The sequence below is a fragment of the Camelus bactrianus genome, chromosome 19 (genome assembly GCF_048773025.1).
Source record: "Camelus bactrianus isolate YW-2024 breed Bactrian camel chromosome 19, ASM4877302v1, whole genome shotgun sequence".
Taxonomy (NCBI): Eukaryota; Metazoa; Chordata; class Mammalia; order Artiodactyla; family Camelidae; genus Camelus; species Camelus bactrianus.
In genome coordinates this window covers 18,523,488-18,543,085 of record NC_133557.1, presented here as the reverse complement: position 1 = coordinate 18,543,085, position 19,598 = coordinate 18,523,488, and the positions used below count along the sequence as shown (strand labels likewise).

Sequence of the window (19,598 nt, the reverse complement as noted above, 5' to 3'; positions counted from 1 at the left end):
CTGCAGACTCAGTAGGACACTAGCCAGTGGCCGAGGTGTGCCCTGAGGACTCTGACAAGTGACTAAGTTGATACCCCTGGGTCATCCTCCCAAACCACAGAAAGGTCAAGTTTTCTCATCTCTTGCTGCCCACAAATGTTTTCTGGTCTCAGTATTTTCATGAAGAATCATGTCATAGCATGCACAGTGGAGGAAGTCTCATTGTGCTTGCACCCACGTGCACCCTATTTAAAGGTGTAGTTTAATGTGAAAAGGGTCTTGGACTGGGAATCAGACAATTGAAGGTTCAAACCCAGCTCGACTCAATACTACCCATGTGATTTTGAGCGAATACATAGACCTAAGTTTTCTGTTCTGTAAAAGGGGCATGATAATAGCCATCTCATGGCACCAACCCATTCATTCACTAATTCACTGACACAGTGGCTCCTTGGGTACCAACTATGTGCCAGACTCTGGGTGATGATGTCCTGAGATCTATGGCACATGATAGATGTGGACTTACTGTTTATTAGATGTTGTAAGGATTACAGATAAGGTATATAAAGTGCTTAGATGCGGTAGGTGCTTAATACGTGGTAACTATTACTATCCCATTATCGTGATGGTCACTGGTGTTGGCAATCCCAGGTCACTAGAGACATGGTTACCTTGTCAGAGGGTTGCCCTCATTCCTAACATGTCCTGCCAGTTGACCGTTGGCATCCTTGCCAAGATTCTATGTTCATCTCTGCTTCAGTGATTGACCTGATCACAGGTTCTGACCAGGGGCTCCTATTCCTTGCAGCCACTGCCTCTCCCGGTTTATTGCCTGGAAGAAGCATCTAATAAAAAGTCAGTGGCTCTGCTGGTCTTTGTGAATGTGTGCTTCCCTGCTGCATGGAGCATATAATTTCATTGACCATCGTGAACCTCTCTGTCCCTGTGTGATGTAAGGCAGAGCTGCTGGTGGCACCGGGGGGAGCTGGGAACCCTGGACTAGACTGAAGTCAGGGAGGGAATCCTCGTATGTCTCTCCCACCAGAGATTCTGTCCCTGAGAGAGCAGCCCTATGGGCCACCCCTTCATGCAGTGGTCCGGGTGACAGGTGGTGGCTGCCCCACCTGCACCTCTGGGCTCTGTGACCTCTTGTGGCCCCAGGACCATGTGAGTGCTGGTGACGCTGAAGCTGAGGTGTCATTGGGGGATCATTCCCACCTCATCTAGTCTGATACAGGGGCATGGCCTCCAACACAGCTGTGTCTTAGATGCTACAGAGAGTGAATGGGTTCTTCTTGTAGAGGAGGGTCTGTCCCCAGCCCCTGGTTCCCACAGAAGTCCCTGTTGTACGGCCCTCTCTCCAAGGCTCAAGCATAGCCAGGTATCTGTGCAGTCCTCCATTGCAGGCTGCTTATTATCTGTGCTTTAGTTTTTCATCTGCAAAATGGGATATCAATGCTGTCTATCGCTAGGCATCTCAGGGCCTCAAATGAGATAAACCCATGTAAACCACTTACCTCCATGAGTGGTAGATGGTGGAACTGATAATTGTGTGCTGTTGTTTGCCTAATCATAATCCCCTGCATCATCTCTGAGCTGGGAGTCTAATCTCATCTGACCCTGTAGGAGCCTCAGGGCTACGCAGGTCCTGATTCAGAAACTGCCTCGAGCTGCTGTTAAGCGGGGTTCTGGGACTGGATTCAAGGGGCTGCCACAGAGGGGAACGGATGACCCAGGATGAGCTCAGGTGGAGTGGAAATACCCGAATGTTCTGGTTCCTTTTCATCAGATGCTGATCATTGTCCTGAAACGGACAGGTGGAAGTCCCAGGAAGCTGACTGGCTCTGAGGACAATGGATACTCCTTAGTGAAGCACAGAGGAGCTGGAAAGACCCCCAGGTCTGTACCCTCACAGCCAGTGGCTCTCTGGAAATACTTCTAAGATAAGGAACCCTGGCATGAGGATCCTCTCATCTCCTGTGGCCTCAGGAGGGGAGCCTGCATCCAATGAAATACTAATTTCAGATGGTGTCAGATCTTCATATTAATGTCAAGTATTAGTTGAATATCATTAATGTACTTTTTTCTTGCTGCTCAGTTGATAGAATGTGTGCTCTCTACAGATGAAAGAATCACCAGTAAGCTCAGCCCTTCTACACCGTTGTGCTAATTTTATTTCTTGACTGTCTCGCCTTTCCAGGCACCCGTGGTTCACAGGAGTAAATTTAGACCTTGTGCTTCCTCCATTTTTCCTTACTCACTTGGCTTCAGCCACACTGGCCACTTAGCTGTTCCTTGCGCGAGGAGATACTCCCCTGCCTTGGGGCTTTGGTACTGGCTGTTCTGGTTAGTTACATCCTTCCCCCAGAGATCTGCAGGGCTTCCTCTCGCATCTCCTTCTTTGCTCAATGCCACCTTCTCGATGAGGCCAAGCCTGACCGTGCTGTTTACAATGATGCCATTCCTTACCCTGATCTGCGTCTGTTCTTTCTTCCCCAGAGTCTTCACCACCTTCCTTTTATATGACTTACTTTAAAAGAATTCATATTTATTGTTCTTGATCTCCCCTGCCCCTGCCACAAAAAGGTAAGGCCCACCACAGGAGGCATCTTGGTTCTCTTCTGTTCCGTTTGCTGCTGTGTCCCCGTTTTCTAGAACAGAGCCTGGCATCCAGGGCGGGGCTGAGCTATAAAAATGTTGGATGCATAACTGTCCAGGCTCTTCAGTCTGCTCTTCAAGTCTCTAACTCCCAATATCAACTTTGATTTTATTCTTTCAAGATCCATCCTGTTCTGGCTTCCAATTGGAATATATTCCTTGACCTTCACGTTTGCATGTCCTTCCTTCCTGCTTCCTGAATTGCCCTCTGTCCTCTTTTCCACCCAGCTAATATACCCACCCTGCTGGCCTCCCAAGGCTTCCTAACCCATCCCACCAGCCTCCCATTGGCCTTCACTGGCTCTGCCCGCCTTGTTATGCTCACTCCTTTAACCGTTGACACTTCTTAGGTCTTGAGTCTTTCTTGAACTCTTACTGCTTGTGCTCGGTATTACACAAGGTGAATGGACTTTGGTGTTAGACAAGCCTAGGTTCTTCTCCCATTAGACTAAGTCAAGTTAAAGAACTTCTCTGAGCCTATTTACTTCTCTCTCAAACTATGAATAATGGGAATGATACCTACCTGCGAAGTGATTGTGAGAACTAATGTGCATGAAAACACATAGTAGGTGCTCAAGAAAACATGTTGGGTGACTGTTGAGTGAGCTTGGTGTCATGGGGTGGTGGTGGGGCACTGCAGTGTTAACTAAAGATGTTTTATTCCAGTGTGCTGATTTTGGAATGGGAAGTTGTTTTTGTTCCGCATGAGAATAATGAGAAAGCTCTTATCTTTATTGAAATCCTTCTACAGAAGGAGGAGAGCTGTATTTGTGTCAGGGATAATGTGGTCTTTTTACAAACTTCTGTGTGATAGACAATAGTTGGGGCCTTTTCTCTAGTGTGTTCAGGGCTTTTTCTGTCTCTTTGCATGGTCTGTCAATTCCAGTCTTTGCTTGGCTTCTGGGTGACTTTTGTGGCATTTGAGTAGTCATTTTTTTTGGTGAATTGAGGGTATGTGGGTGCATTTATGTGCCTGGGCACTTGCACATACATCCACACTTGTGCAGACGTGTGCATGCATATGTGAACATACCTGCTTGTATGTGGGGAGCTGAGAGTTTCTGCATATATAGATAAATGCACATCTTTTAACACACATGCATATGGTGTGGGTGAGTACAGGGGTCTTTATTTGCATGTATGTTGTTATGAGTGAACTTGCTGCTTTCCTGCAAACAGAGCCCCTGTGGGTGTCACTGACCTGCCCAGAGAGAGCCAGGCCTAGGGGCTGAGATCCAAGTGGAGTTCTCAGAGGGTATGAATGGGGTAAGGGGGTAAAGGGAGATCAGAGTGCACAGCTTGGGAAAGTCTTACAGTGGGCTTGGCAGCCTGCAGGGAGGCGTCACCTTGCTGAGTGCCTGGACTCATGGTGTTCCTGCCCTGTGTAGTTTGTGACCTCGGGCAATTGCTCAGCCTTCTGGTGTTGACTAGGGGATTAAACAGCATGATGATGTGAATAGAATGTTGAGGGCAGAGGAAACTCATTCAGGTAGTGGCATTCTTCCTTCTCAACTTGACCTTCTTGTTTCCAACCCTGAGATTCCAGAGTGTTTGGTAGCCAGTGTGGCTACAACAGGCCACAAAGTGGCCTGAATTTAACCCAGTGAAACTTAAGAGGGAAGTGTTTTCAGGCTTCCTTCTGGGCTCTGTGAAATGACCAACACTGCATGCGGAGGACCGGAGAGCTTGAAATTAGCAAGCACAGAGGAGACAAAGCCCCCGGGGTTAAGTGACATCAACACCAAGGAGCCACCGGAGACAGCCTGGGGTCTGGGCCTAGGGAAACAAGGAAGGCCCAGATCCCAGGTGTTGGTAGCTCTGTGCTGACCCCTAGTGGGTGCATGACCATGGGCAGGTCACCTAGCCCCACTGGAGTATATGGGGGTAATGATTGTATCTACCGCCTGGGTGATGAGAGGTTAGAAAGTCAATCCACAGAGTGCCTAGCATAGAGGAAATAGTACCCCCGGTCATTGCATCTCTTGACCTCTGTACTGCACAACTCAGAGCAATGATGACAACCTGGAGCATGTCCTTAGAGGACAGGTGTGAGAGGATGGAGGGATGGAGGTTGTTGATGCTGGTGAAACCCAGTAGGGGAGACAGTACATAGTTCTATATATATACACTGATGTAGCCTCATCTCCCAATACACTTCCCCTTGCTCATTGGGCTCTATCTACACTGGCTGCCTTCTGACTTCTCAAAGGATCCTTGCTGCCTCAGGACTTTTGCACAGTTCCCTTTGCCTGAAGCTCTTTCTTTTTTGTCTTTTGTTTTTGTTTTGTGAAGACTGGCTTCTTCACACCCTTTGATCTTGTTTCAGAACTCACCTCCTCAGAGAGGTCTTCCCTGACCATCCTGGCCAAGTAGGTGCTCATGGCACCTGGCCCAATCACTTTTTTCCAAGTGCTTGTTTCTTTCATAACTTTTGTCCCCTGATATGGTCATACTGCTCACTCGTTTCCTCCTTATGGTCTACCTCCCACAGCAGACTGGAGCTCTGTGAGGACAGGTGGATGACTTCTGAGTTATTGCTGTCTTTCCATCACTGAGCCCAGTGCCTGCCCCATACTGATGCTGAGGTAATACGAATATCTGGATGCTAATCTCTGGGTCAGTCTAAGAAAATCTTTCAGTTCTGCAAGGACGGAGTGTTCCTTTACCAGGCTGTTTGTGCCAAAGGCGGGAAACCAACATACTGTTGTTGCTAGATAAAGTTGCTCAGAAATCCACATCTCCCTACAGAAGAGTTCAGGGCCTTCGTGACATCTCCCTGGCTGGACATCTTCTTCCTGTGGGTCTAATTCTGACCTCTGGAACTGGAGGAGGCTGGTAAGAACACGAGCTGCAGACAGCACTGCCCTGTCTGACTAGGTTGGTGACTATTTTTTTTTTTTTTTATGCTCAGCTCTCCTAACCACCCCTAAAAGCCATCCATAATAAAAGGAGGAAAGAAGTGAATAAATGCAAATTTAGTACCTGATAATATTAGGTAGTTTTTTTTTTTTTTTTTTTTTTTTTTTTGCTGTGTAACAAATGAACCCCCAATATAGTGCTTTAAAACAAGAGCTATTATATTTGGCTTATGAGTCTGTGGGTTAGGTAGGTGGTTGCTGTGAACTGCTTGTTTGGTCTCTGCTGAGCTCTCTCACGTGTCTGAAGTGCCCCCCTCACAGCTCAAGTGTTTGGGAGGCTACCATCTGGGGGTGTCGTGGTCTTCCTCCTTGCGGATTCTCATTCTCCAGCAGGTTAGCTCTAGTTCATGCTTATGACGGTTTCAGAGTTCCACGTGCAACCAGAAGGCAAGCCCAGGCAGAGGTACTTTTAAAGGCCTCTGTTTGTAGCATGTTTGCTGATGTCTTACTGGCCAAAGCAATTCACATGGCCATAACTACAGTCATTATGGGAAGGGATGACCCAAGGGTGTGGTTGTTACAGGGAGGTAGATTTTGCTAACAGTTTACCACTCAGCTTTATGACAGGCATTTGCATGCATGATTTGATTCATTCCTTGAAGATTTCATTCACTTCTTAAAATAAGGAGCTTCTTTATAGTTTGTCTTTTAGGGACAGAGACTCTGAGGTTCAGGGGAGTTGAAGGAGGTGCATTTGCATAGTTGGAACTAAGTGTAAATTGCACTGGACAAAGTTAAACAGTCATGGATGAGATTATCCAAGACTATTGCAACTGAGGAGAGAGACTGAACTCAACTCCACTGAAAAGAAGGCCTGGAGAATTTTAATGGGCTGAAATGGGAGAATTGTTAAGCTATCTGTGTTTACTAATTGGTCTTACCAAAGGAAAAGAAAACTGTCTCATCTTTTCATGACAGGAGATAGTTTTATGACTTGGAGCAAGTTAGGCACCTATTTTCCCACAGAGACTGGGAGATAGGGGCTTATCTCCTCGGATGCTTATAATTCAAGGAGATAGTTCCCAGGTCCTTGAAAAAGACATTTTGTTTCCTGGGTTGTAAAACTGGTAAGAGGCTGGAGAAGCTTTCCATGCATTTCAGAGGCAGTGAAAGAATTTACAATTAAAAGTTTTCTAAAGTAAATGCTCTGAGAAAAGGGAAATGAGAGGCCTGTAGTCAGGAAGAAACTTGTATGAAGTTTAGTCAAATCCAGGATAGCACTGACATCATCTGGGTCCAGAACTGAAATTTGAACCCTGGTCCATCTGAGTCCATCACTCATGCTCTCTTTCCCCGTAATTCACCCATTACAGGCTGTAGTTTAGACGGTAAATTTGTCATCATTTAGAGGAAGCTGCTGAAGAATTTGTCTTCTTGTTTGAATAAGAGAAAGCATTTAACACATCGATGGCTCCTGTGAAATTGCAGATGCAACAAATAGAACAACTCGATCTTAAAATAAGCTGTAGAATTCAGACCCACAATGTCAGAGCCCAGAGGGCTCATCTAGTCTCCCGGCAGCACAGATGGGAGAAGAGGTCTTGCCCAAAGTCACAGAGTGAGCTGGGGTCAGACCTGTGACTACACCCAGCTCTCTAGACTCTCAGTCCCCAAGACTCAGTTCTTTCGGGTCCCATCCTCCCAGGCTTTGCACCAGCGGCTTCTCCTGTTTTTTTCTTTTCTTTTCTTTTTAAAGGCTCATTGGCAGCTACTGCTCCAAGGCAGAAAATGTATTCATTTAAATGACTTCGTGTGGAAATAGAAGCTTGAATAATGATGTTACCATTTATAATTGCTCTGATTAACCACACCACGTTTTGCAGTTGAGAATAAAAAAAAAAAAAGCCTCATTCCTTTTGTGATGTGAATTTTAATTGCTTTCTCTCAGGAAGTCCCCTCCAGGCATACCTGCTTGTTCCCCAGTTCCTAGAATGTCAGAAGGACCCCTCTCGGCATACCTGTGTGCTCCGTGGGTTCTCTGGTGGAGATTTGGGGCTGTGCACAGAGCAGATGTTCTGGGAATATTTGGCTGGTTTGAGATTTGGAGACAGAAACTACCTGCTTCCACACTGGAGCGGAGTTTTATACTCCCTGAGGGGATCACAGCATTAGGCTACCCGCCTCCCCCAGGCCCAGACTACAGATCTGGGGTAAGGGAGCTTCTCCAGGGTGTTTGCTGCTCCCTGTGGTTGTCGTCCCTGAGACCACAAAGAGGGCAGAACTATCCATGATTGATCTGCCAGCAAATGTGTGTTTTCAGGTGGGTTTTCTTGTTCCCTTTTTTACCATAAGGATATTTTTACTTGTTTTTCTATGCTTGTTTGAGATTTCACCCATATGAAATAAGAACTAGCACAGTGCTGTGGAAAAGGCAAGAAGAGTTCAAGAAACTATAGGTGAATATTTATTTGATCTCAAGAAGAACAAGAGCTTTCCAAATGTAAAAGCCAAGAAACAAACTATGAGGGGAAAGGATGATTGATTTGGTTACATAAAAGTCATAAACCTTTTTAAGTAACAATGCAATGACAAAAAAATGAAAAGACAAACAACCTTGGGAAAATAGATACAATGTATATGATTCATAATGGTCAAATATCTTTAGTATATAAAGAACATCAATAATCAACAACAAAAATTTGGTGTCTTGGTAGAAAAAGAAGAAAAGGATGTGACTAGACACTTAATGTAAGAAAAATTGCCACAGTCAATAAAAATCTGAAAAAAAAATCAGTTTCACTTGTAGTTACTGAATATAAATTAATACAGAATAAAGGTACCATTTTTCTCTATTTTCATTGACAACAATTTAAGCAGTATTATGGATGAGGATGAGATGATATGGTTGTCAAGAGTGTAAGTTTCTGCAATCTTTCTGGAGGGCAATTTGATATATGGTTTGAGAGTCTTAAAATATGCATACCCTTTGGATTTATAATTCCATTCCCAGGAATTTATTATTTTAGAGAAATAGAGATGTACATAAAAGATAATATAAAATAATTTTTATCAGAACATTATACGGGATAGAAAAAGATGTAGAAAACAAATTTAAATGCCCAATAACAGAAAATAGCTAAAATAATTACGTGGCTTTCATGTAATGGAATTATCTGTAGATGTAAAAAAATGATAGTTTCAAGTACTGTTGGATGCCATGTGAAAAGCCTCACACTAATACTAGTTCTAGATGACTTACTGATTTAAAAACAACAAAAGCCCCACAAAAAATAGTAAAATAGAAAAACAAATTGATGTTTTATAGACCCCAGGGAAAAAATTTTCAGCAAAGTACAAAAGTTTAAAGCATTCCTTTACATTTTTAAAGCATAAATAATCTTCACATGCAACCTATTACTAATTTTGTTTAAACTGTACATAAACACATAAAAATGAATGGGAGAAAATGAATCAAAGTACAGGCAATTCTTGTCTTTGAGTGGTTGGTTATGGGCAATTCTTAATTTCTTCTTTAAATAGACTTCCAAACTCTTTTTTTATATTTACTGTAATTTTAAAAAGTATTTTTTTTAAAGTCTGAGAACCTAAAACATGATGTAAAAATAAAGCACTAAAATAAAAACAGTGGGAAAGAATCAAGAAATTGGGGAAAGATGAGTCTGGGTTCTAATTTGAGCTTTGGGTTTAATACCTAGTTGATTTTGCTGGTGTTTATGAACCTTTTTTCCCCATTTATAAAATAAAGGTAAATGTAGTTCTGCAGAGGTTTGTTCTCAGGGCTAATTCAGAATACAAGTAAAGACTGTGGCACTGAATAGACTTTTAGTAAGTGTTAACTAGGGTTCTCCATTCTCTCTGTTAGTCTGTCTGGCATTTTGAATTTGGAACGTGGCATCTGGATTGCTCTTTGACCTGGGGTCTGAATTGGTCTTTGAATTCTCTTCTATAGTTTTGTGTTTGTTTTGGGTGTTTCCTAATTATTTAACCACAGCCACTTGTTCCCTTTCCCAAAAGAGGGCTAAATTGAACCAGTTGTCTAGCGCTGACATGCTGTGCTTGAAAATTTGAATGGGCATGTTCAGATTATATTATGCTAGGATATGGACTCTTACATTTCCTCCTGATTTCTCTTGTTAGTTTGACAGAGTATTCTCTGTCAAAACTGTAATCCCCGGTGGTGGCAAAGTGTGACTGAATGGTTATTTGGATACCAAGTTCATAGACATGTAACCTCATACACTCTTTTTCAAGGAAAGTTTAGAAAAAATATATTACAAGCCTTTGAGCATCTTCATATCTTTTGATTTAGTATTCCCATGTTTAGGAAATACTGTTTTAAGATAAAGAGATACATGTCATAATTTATCCGTAATTAACTCCAACCCAGAGTCCTTTTTGGAATCTGAGGGAATAAGGCCTAAATCTGGTTGCTTGTGTTCATGAAACCCATAGGGTTTGGGCTTCTTTGGCAGGAGGCACTGTGCAGGTAGTATGCAGGACTCCAAATATCAGATATAGTTCTCTTAATCATTTTGGTCTGGATCAAAGAGGCCATGTCGGGTAATACAAATGCTGATCACTGGCATCAGCAAACAAGGATTTGTTTGCTGGTTGATAGATGACTGCCTTGTGGTCTTGAGCAAGGTACCTCTCCTTTCTATATGTCCATTTTCTCATCTGTAAAGTGGGTATGATAATGTTAACCTAGTAAGGATTTTGTGTATAGAGAAGGAGAGAATGCATGCAGTGCAGGGTAGGAGAGACCAAGTGCTTTGTGATCATATCAAAGTCAGGCCTCACCTACTTTTTTGAGTGAGTTGGACTAATAATTGTGAACACTGTAGTCTTCCATGTTAATCCCCTTGGGCTCCCCGGGAAAGAGCCAAGCTGCGAGACTCCCCACCCATCTGTAGACCCCCTAGAAGCAGTGTTAGTTGACTCCTTAGCCACCTCGTCTCAAAATTGGAAGTGTGTATGGATCTGGGGGTAGTTCTGTCTTGTTTCCTCAGACATCATAATGCCACCAGGGCAATTTAAGACAGAAGCTTTTGCAGAAGACATTTCTACAAAATCAAAGGAGTTTAACATTTTTAGATAAGCTTTATTTTAAAATTCATTTTTGCTGAGTGAAAAGGTTTTGTTAAAAATAATATGTACCTACTACATAAAGTTTGGAAAATAAAGAAAAGTAGAAGCAATAGGAAAACAAGGATGCATATATTTTCTGACTACCCAATGGTAACCATTGTTAGTATTTTCTTGCATTTTCCTTTAGGGTCGCTGTAAACTTTCAAGTGATTGGAATCATGCTGTATATATTGTCATGCACATTCCTTTTTTTGTTTTTTTCATTTGGCCATATATTGTGCACTCTCCTCATGTTATTAAAAACTCTTTGTAAAAATAGCTTTGAATAGCAGCATGTTATTCAGTGGATATTAGATAGAATAATTATTCACTTCAATTATTTTCAGATCAATGGCAAACAGTATTGTTTCCCAGATCTGATATTTTCTGTCTCTTATCCATTATGTCTGTATCAGATAGTCCTCAAATTATTTCCTTGTTCAGAATGTCTATATATCAGGCTCAGGGCTGGCAGAATTATACCTTCTTTCAATGTCTAAAATGACTCATGGTTAAATCTTTAATACATTCTAGCTGGGTTTTTTTTTTTTTAATGTTGTCTATAATTTCCATTGGAAATCGAGATCTCTGATGAGGAATCGTGCTTCAAAAAGTGAAGAGAATGGTGCATTTCTGGTTTGGAGTGATTGCGATGGCAAATAGAAAGTCACCTTTTGGGGTGGTGCCAGGAATAGCTTTTGTTTTAATTTTTGTTAAAAATTGGAATTAGAAAAATGAGGGGCGTGTTCCATTTTGTGGGTAATGTGTATACAGTCGAAATTGAACAGCTTTCTCTCCTCTTTGTCTCCAGCCTGAGTGGAACTTGTACTAATTTTCTGGAGTTGTTCACCCAGTGCTTAGGATTGCTTTTTGCAGAAACGACCTCATTTCGGGAGCCTGTGAAGAGGAAAAGGAAATGTGTTCTCACGACTGTGAGTCAGTGTAGAGTGAAAGAGGCTGCAGAGAGCTCTGCATGTGTCTGTGGATGTGGACTTGTGTGTGAGAGTGTGTGTGGGGGGTGCAATGCGTTTACAGAGAGAATTAAGTCTGCAGGGAAAGGGGAATGTGGGAAATAATGACAAACTTGTGTGCAACTCCTGCTTGCCCTACTGAGGTGGGAAAATGTAAAGACCTACTCCTGAGGTTCAGAAGTTTTGGGGTGATATGATTTATCTGTAGTTGGGGAGAAAATATCTAGGGGTGGTGTTTGATGGGAAGTACAGGGTGACCTGATGTATGCAAGGCAGGGGAGTGGGGAGTGGAGATCAGAGAGGCTACTTGACTTTGTCAGGATTGCACAGCTCAGTTTCAAATCACTATCTGCTTAATTGCAATGCTCCCCCTCAGTGCACCCTGCCAGGTAGCACCTGTTCAGCCAGGATACAATCTGCTCCTAGTTGAGGGGATGTAGGTAGGTGATGATGATGAATCCTGCTCCTCAGGGCAGGTAACACTCAAGGACACTCTGAACTTTAAAAATGGCAGCCCTGGATTTACCCTGTGTTCATCTTATGCACCCTCTGCTCTCTCCCCAATAACTCTGGAAGAGAAACGAGAGTGCAGAACTGGAAACCACATCCTGATTAGCGTCTCATTTTTGACCTATCAGATGAGGTGATCATTACCTGAAAATGATACTCTGTTTTCTGGATGAAAGAAACTGTTAAATAACCCTAAACAGAATTTACCCATATATACCTGCATCAGGTGTGTGAGTACACATTGTTTTCCACTATTTTATGTCATACAGATTCACATTGTAAACATACTCTTTGTGGTTTCAGCCCTGTTTTTTTTTTTTTTCTGCTTTTTTCAAGGTAAAGATACTTGTCCCTATCTCTTTAATTCAACACATATTTAAGAACCTGCTGTTTGCCAGGTACCCTTCTAGGCAAGTGTGGGGGTGAGGGCCTGTATGAGGAGAGTTTACAGTTTAGAGAAGAGAGGCAATGCATTAGTCAAATAATCAAATAATGGCAGATAATGGTAATAAGTAGAAAGAAGAAAGCGACAGGACTGTGAGAGAGAGTGTGATGAAGAGGTGGAGTGGGTATTGTGTGCTGCTCCGAGGAGGCGACACGGGAGCTGACATTTGAAGCCCAAAAGTCAAAAGGAACCTGCCCCATGAGGACCTAGGGGGAGCACGATTTTTTTTAGTTGTTGAATTTTTGTTTCCTCCCCTCAACTTGCTTCTTCCTCAGTCTTTTCATATCAAAATGGTGCCACCATCCACTCAGTTGTACGAATGAAAAATCTGGGAGTATCTCTGGTTCCTCACTTTCCCTTTCTCTGTCTCACCCTCCTGCCTCCAGCCCTGAAAGATATTCCCAGCTTGCCACTGCCTTCCATCTCTACTTCCAGCCATCGCCATCTCCCTGCGGGACCACGGTAAAAGCCTCCTGATTAACCTTTCTGCTTCCCCTCTGGTCCCCATGTAATTACAGTTGGCCCTTGAAAACACGAGTTTGAACTGCATGGGTCTACTTACATGCAGATTTTTTTCAAAAATGAATACTGCAATACTACCCCGTCTATGGTTGGTTGAATCCCACGATGCAGAACTGTGGATACAGAGGAGCTGTGTATATGGAAGGCCAACTATAAATTATTCACAGATTTTCAACTGCGTGGAGGATGCCCCTAACCCCTGTGCTGTTCAAGAGTCAACTCTCCATCCAGCAGTTACGGTGCATGGACCAATGTAGTAGCCACCAGCTTTGTGTAGGTATTTAAATTTACATTATTTAAAATAGAATAAAATTTAAAAATGCAGTTTCTCAATCACATGGTCCACATTTCAAGCGTTCAATAGCTACATGTGGCCAGTGGCTATTGCATTTGACAGTGTAGATATAGGACATGTCCATCATGGCAGGAAGTTCTTTCAGATAACTCTGAGTTCTAGAATGGTCTTTCCAAAATGTGCATCAGATCACAACACTCCCTGCTTGAAACCTCAAATTGTTTCACAACTCACTGGGAACAAAATCCCAGCTCTTTATGCTGACTCACAGCGTCCCACCTGATCCTGCCCCTTCCCACCTGTCCGGCCTCATCTCATTCTTCTGCCCTCTTCGACCACTACTTTCTAGCCGTACCCTGACTTCCTAGTTCTGGAACACAGAGAGCTTCTTCACTCTTTGGGGTCTTTACAAGAGTTCACACCTTGGATCTCCTCTGTAAGGAATGCCCTTCCTTCCCTCCCAAACTCAAACAAATTCTTTATGTGGATGGTTCCTTGTTGCCATTTAGATCTCAAAATAAATATCACCACCTCCAGAGGCCTTCCTTGACTACTCAGTCTAAAGTAGCCATCCATTCACTGCCATATAACCAAGTTAAATTGTCTTCCAGCTCTGGTTACTATCTGATGTTTTGCTTATTCATCTCTTGCTGAATTGTCCATTGTGTATCTGGTATATGGGCTCCCAAATGGCAGAGGGCTCGTCTGTCTGGTTCAAGGCTGTAATCCCAGGGCCTAAGATAGCGCCTGACTTACAGTAGATGCTCAGCTAGTGTCTGTTTTAGGAATGAAGGACTCATCACAGGGAAGCAGCTCGTATGGCTGATAGCTCGTATGTCTCCTTCGTATGAATTAACAAAAGGTCCGCTTTGCTCTGACCCTGTACAGTGAGCATCCGTTACCACTGAGCCTGGTAGCCAGAGAGGGGGCGATTTTCCCAAACTGGAGGAATAGCAGATACAGAGAACCTGGGGCAAGAATATGCTTGACGTTTTTGAGAAAAAGAAAGAGAAAAGAGACTGGTATCTTTGAAATATAGTTTGTAAAGGAGAGCATAGCATGGAAAAAAGTTGGGAGAAATGGGTAGGGGACAGGTCACCTGGGGCCCAGAAATCTGCGGTAAGGAAATTATATTTTATTCCAAGTACAGTAGGAAGCCATTTGAGGATTTTAAGCAGAGGAGACGCATCGGATTTACGATTTATTTATTCTTACGGTTTTATTTCCTTGCCTCTATGGATGAATCTGTTTTAACATTTTTCTCAGATATATGATTCAGGGAAACTTTTAGTTTTGAGACTAGTTTTCCCAAGGGGTGGGGACCTGCTGTTTCACAGGCTGAAAAATCCTCAGATGACACTCTCAGGTGCAGCAATTCAGTTCCAGACCCACGTTGACTCTTTGAAATCCTTTCTGGCACGCACTGCTGCTAATTTTGAAGGTTAAAATCTTCAGCTTCCTCGGAAAGGTGATAGAGGCGCAGAATAAAACTAATTAGGAAAAATCCCAAGGAGTTGATTGCGGCTGTTTGCTAGAGGTTTGAAATGCAAATAGAAGTTGGCTCAGCTCTTTGGAGTGGGGACGCTTGTTCAGCCTGGTGTCTGGTCTTAGAATTCATCTGCCTGTGGACGGAAAAGAGTGACCTCTCTGCGGGGACCCAGTGAGCACAGCTTGAATCTCTACCCTGCTCTTGTCTCAGTTCCTTCTCTTGAGAACAAAGGAAAAATGCATCCAGTTTCCCCAGTAGTATTATTTACCATACTCTGTCCGTTCTAAGACGTTGTCAAGACAAAAGAGGCACCATTGGTTAAATTGCAGCTTTCTGGGAACAGCGACAACATAAACATTGTCTTAGAATCACACATCAATAGCAAGAAGGACTCCAGTTTCAAAGAAGTTAAAATGTGAAGCATAGCATTTCCCTCTCTCTCTAACTTTGTCTATTTATGAATCAAAGGCTAATATAGACTTGCTGTATTCTAAGTGCTTTAAATGTAGACTTATTCAGTCCTCATGGGAACTCCTGAGATAAGTGCTATTATTAACCCACGTTCTAGGTGAAGAAAACTGCAGCTCAGAGAGGTTAAGAAACACAGCCAAGGTTAAGCAGCCATTGAGTGGCTGAGCCAGGATTTGAACATAAGCTGTGTGGTTCCAGGGTCTGACTTGACCTCTGTGGTGTGAGAACACGTGATAATTTGGTGTGGGGTGGCCATCAGCAAAATGATAGATGTTTCTCTTTTCTTCTCACCGTGAAAACTCAAATACAGAGCCTGATCTTGACAGGTAGTTACCTAATTATGACTGATGCTGTCATTGCATTGGACTCTAGGTTTGGAACACAGGTCTTTATCCCAGGATTTGTTTTGATAGAGCATTTAAATTATGGTCCTGCTGCTCTGGGAATCATCTTGCAGCTCACCTGAGATGGTAAATCCTGCCTTCCTGCCCAAGAGCAAGCAGGAGCTGAACTGCTGGGCTGAGAGTGTGAAGACTGAGACCAGCCAGAAGGGCATCTGTCAAAGGCTGCAGAGCACAGGGTTAACCACGCCAGCTCTGGAGGAAGACTCTTGGTTCCAAACCCAACCACTGTTTTTGAGCTGTGTAACTTCATACAAGTTCCTCAACCTCTTCAAGCCTGTTTCCTCATCCATGAAATGGGTTGAACAAGTTTTCAACCCCTTATCTGCAGCCTTTGGGGCCAAATGTGTTTCTCAATTTAGATTTACTTTTTAGGAAGGCATTATAGTCCATATACTGTAGAATAAGTAACACCCCAAGCAGGGTCTGGGCAAGCACCCCAAAATCAAGCATGTTGCTATTTTTTTCAGCAAAAAGTACAGATATTACCACTAAGAAGAATATGTAAAAACTGCAAATAAGTCCATATCAGTTTAACCCAAGTTTTAGCAGCAAATAAGTTTGCACCAAACTAAGGGCAAAAAATCTTTGGTTTTCAAAGCTTCTGAGAACTCAGAATTCTGAGATCTGTACCTGCCTCACAGGGTGATCATGAGGCTAACCGGAAGGTAGAATGTGTACTCACATATTCCATAGTCCAGAGTGACATGCTCAGTAATAATGTCTGTTATTATTTGTATATTTAATCATCATTGTTGAGCAGAGGTGAGCCTTGCTTGGCTGAGAGTCTAGTAGTCCTGCTTGGACTCTGAACACTTTCTAGCTGTGGCTCTTGGATCCTGAAGTTTTGATCTAGAGCCCAGAGCACTTGGCTGCTCACAGGACCTATGTCTGTCCTCTCACTTACACCAGCATTTTGACTGGCTCTTGGTTGCTCCAGTCAAGGAATGAAGGAACTAAATCAGAAGGATGCTTTCCTGCTCCACCTCTAGGTAGAATCATCCTTTTTGCTGAATCTTTCCTTTTTTTATGGCTGTAAAATGAGGGGGAAATTGAGAACAACAATATCAACCACCAAAAGAGCATTTTCCTTTAGGCAGACATACGTGTGACACTCCATTAACGATAAGTGACATCTTCTTCCATCTAGTGGGAATCAACACAATACTCACGTTACCCAGTCGTCAACAGCACCAGAAGCGGATGATGACTTGTCAGTTTCCATCCTATCAGTCATTTTCAGGCAAGCTGTGTGAGTCTCTGAGTTCTGCATGGACACAATCGGTGGGGAGATCATACTGCCCTTCATTTTTCTACAAGTGCTTGATAGACAGTCTGTGACTTAGAGCAGAGACCAGGTGGATCTCATGCAGAAAGAGTGTAGAATAAAGAACTGGACAGACCTATGTCCTGGGGTCCTCATTGGCTATGAGACCTTGGCTAATGTCTGCATGCTCTATGAGCCTTGACTTCCTTCCTTTTTAATAAAGATAATAGTAATTCCTAACCTCACCAGGTCATTGAGGGAGCAAATGGTTTGAAGCATACGAAAAGGATTTACAAACTGGGAAGCTCCAGGAAATGCCAGTCTTGTTATGATATATTTATTGTCAGTCAGCTTTTGATGTGCCACAGAGTTCATGTGTGTAACTCCCAGCTGTTCCTCTGTGTCTCTGCACCCTTTGGCATTTAACTCCTCTTTCAACAAGTTGTCCATTTATTGGTTCATTTGGTACTTTGCTAGTTGGTGCATTCATCCACATACCCATATCTCCACCCACCCACCCAGCCATTTCTCTGTTGGATCCCTGTTCTGTGCAGGTACCAGGCTAGATTCTGGGATACAGAGGTGAATCAGGTAAGGATGGAACTGGCCCTAAAGGAGCTCGCAGGCTAACAGGGAAATGGACAAGTCCACAGATGAGTGTGATTGGGTGTGCTTGATGCTATAACTCGGGGGCGGACGGAAAGTGTGGGAGTTAAGTTCCACTGGGTTGGCAGTAGAGGTAGAAGGAAGGACTAAGTGAAGTTCTCAAAAACAACATGGCACTTGAGCAGAGTCTTGAAAAGTACTTCCCTGACAGACAAGGGAGAAGAATGATCTGGAATTGCAAGTGACAGACTTGCAGCCCTGGCTGGAGTAGAGGGTGCTCAGGGAGTTGGTCTTGGCAGATACAAGATGCAAGAGGCAAGTTGGGGCCAGGTGATGGGAATCCTCAGACCCGAGACTGAGCATCTTGAGTTATCCTGATGTCCACGACTGGGTTGCCAGCCATTGTTTGGAGGTTTCAGGTGGGAGGATATATTTGGTTTGAGTCTGTGGGAGCTTTTCCTGACATCTTGTGGAGGTGTGAGTTGGCTTGGAGAGGGCAAGGCTGGGCTATGAGAAGACAGTCTGAATGACAGTCTAGGAGAGAAGGAAGCAACGTGGGGGATCGGGGAATACAGATGCCGCAAAAGCATTCAGACGTAGGATTGGCCGCTGTTTAGATTCCAAGGCTGCGTGACAAATAACCATGAAGTTGGGCACTCAAAACAAAGGAAATGTACTCTTACACAGTTCTGAAGGCAAGAGCCTGAAATCAAGATGTCAGTGGGGCTGTGCTCCCTCTGAAGGCTCTAGAGGACAGTCTGTTCCTTGTCTGATTGCTGTTGGTGGCTCTTGGCGTCCTTAGTAGCTGCATCACTCCAGTCTCTGCCTCCATCTTCATATGACCTTCTCTTCTATGTGTCTGTCTTCTCCTCTTCTCTTTCTTATAAGGACACTTATCCTTGGAGATAGGGCTCCTCTGGGTAATTCAAGATAATCTCATCTCAAAAATCTGAGTTAATTACATCAGTAAAGACCTACTTTCCAAATAAGGTCGTGTTTACAGTTTTGAGGTTTTAGGATGTGGACATAACCTTTGATGGAGGAGAACCCTTCCACCCACTACAGCTGCTAAATGGGTTAAGCACTCCTGTTCCCAGGGTCCCCTTAAGTAGCTATGGAAGGAAGGGCTGGGCTCTTGCACGAATGTCCCAGCAAACTTGTATAAACTCATCATCTGCATAAGTGTCCTACCATCTCCTCACTGTGCCTGTAACATTCCCAGTGTCTGATGAGTCGATAATGCCAGACCAACTGCCTCTCTGAAAGGATGTGTTGTAAAGACACAACAAGTGGAAGTTAAAGAGGGGAATCTTTAGAAATACAGTGGAAATTCAAGTGATGGTTATTTGCGGAGAATCTAATTTTCTCTGACAGTTCCGTAGGTACACTGGAACCGTCTCCTGAGCAAAAGATATTTTCTGAAGACAATTCTCCTTGAATTTTACAATCTTTTCCCTGCCTGATGATCACGTACAATGGGATGAACTACAGCCTTGCTCTGTTTTTGTTTTTCTCCTTGTTTGTGCCCAGTTGCTGTTAATAATGTTGGCAGAACTGTCTCTGGGAAAGCAGCGCTGTTTTTATGTGGTTCAGTTATGGCCGCGGCTGACATCCCAGTGAGGAAGTACTGAGTTCTCCAGAACCCGCTGTCATGTTCATTTGGCATATGCTGTCAGGGCATCTACTACAAGGTTCGTTGTGCTCTCTGCTGCAGATACAGGGATAAAGTAGACCCAGTCCTACTCCTGACTTGTTGGGAAAAGGGACAGACGCATGGCCATGACATGGTGTATTGAGGGCTATTGGATAGCATGCGGAGCCGAGGGAGCATGGAGAAGAGATGGATTTCCACAGAAGTAAAACTAGGAACACCCAAAGAGTGTATGAAATATTACCAGCCTCATTAGACATCAGACATGCTAATCAAAATAAGGTACCGTGTCCACCTGTCAAACTAGACAAGATAAAATAAAAACGA

The 19,598-nt window shown here is 43.4% G+C and overlaps 1 protein-coding gene across 10 annotated transcripts in view; it reads left to right on the top strand.

The window, feature by feature from the left end:
• Window positions 1-19,598, top strand: part of PTPRT (protein tyrosine phosphatase receptor type T) — a 944,743-nt gene that overhangs the window by 164,680 nt on the left and 760,465 nt on the right. The window lies entirely within an intron of this gene.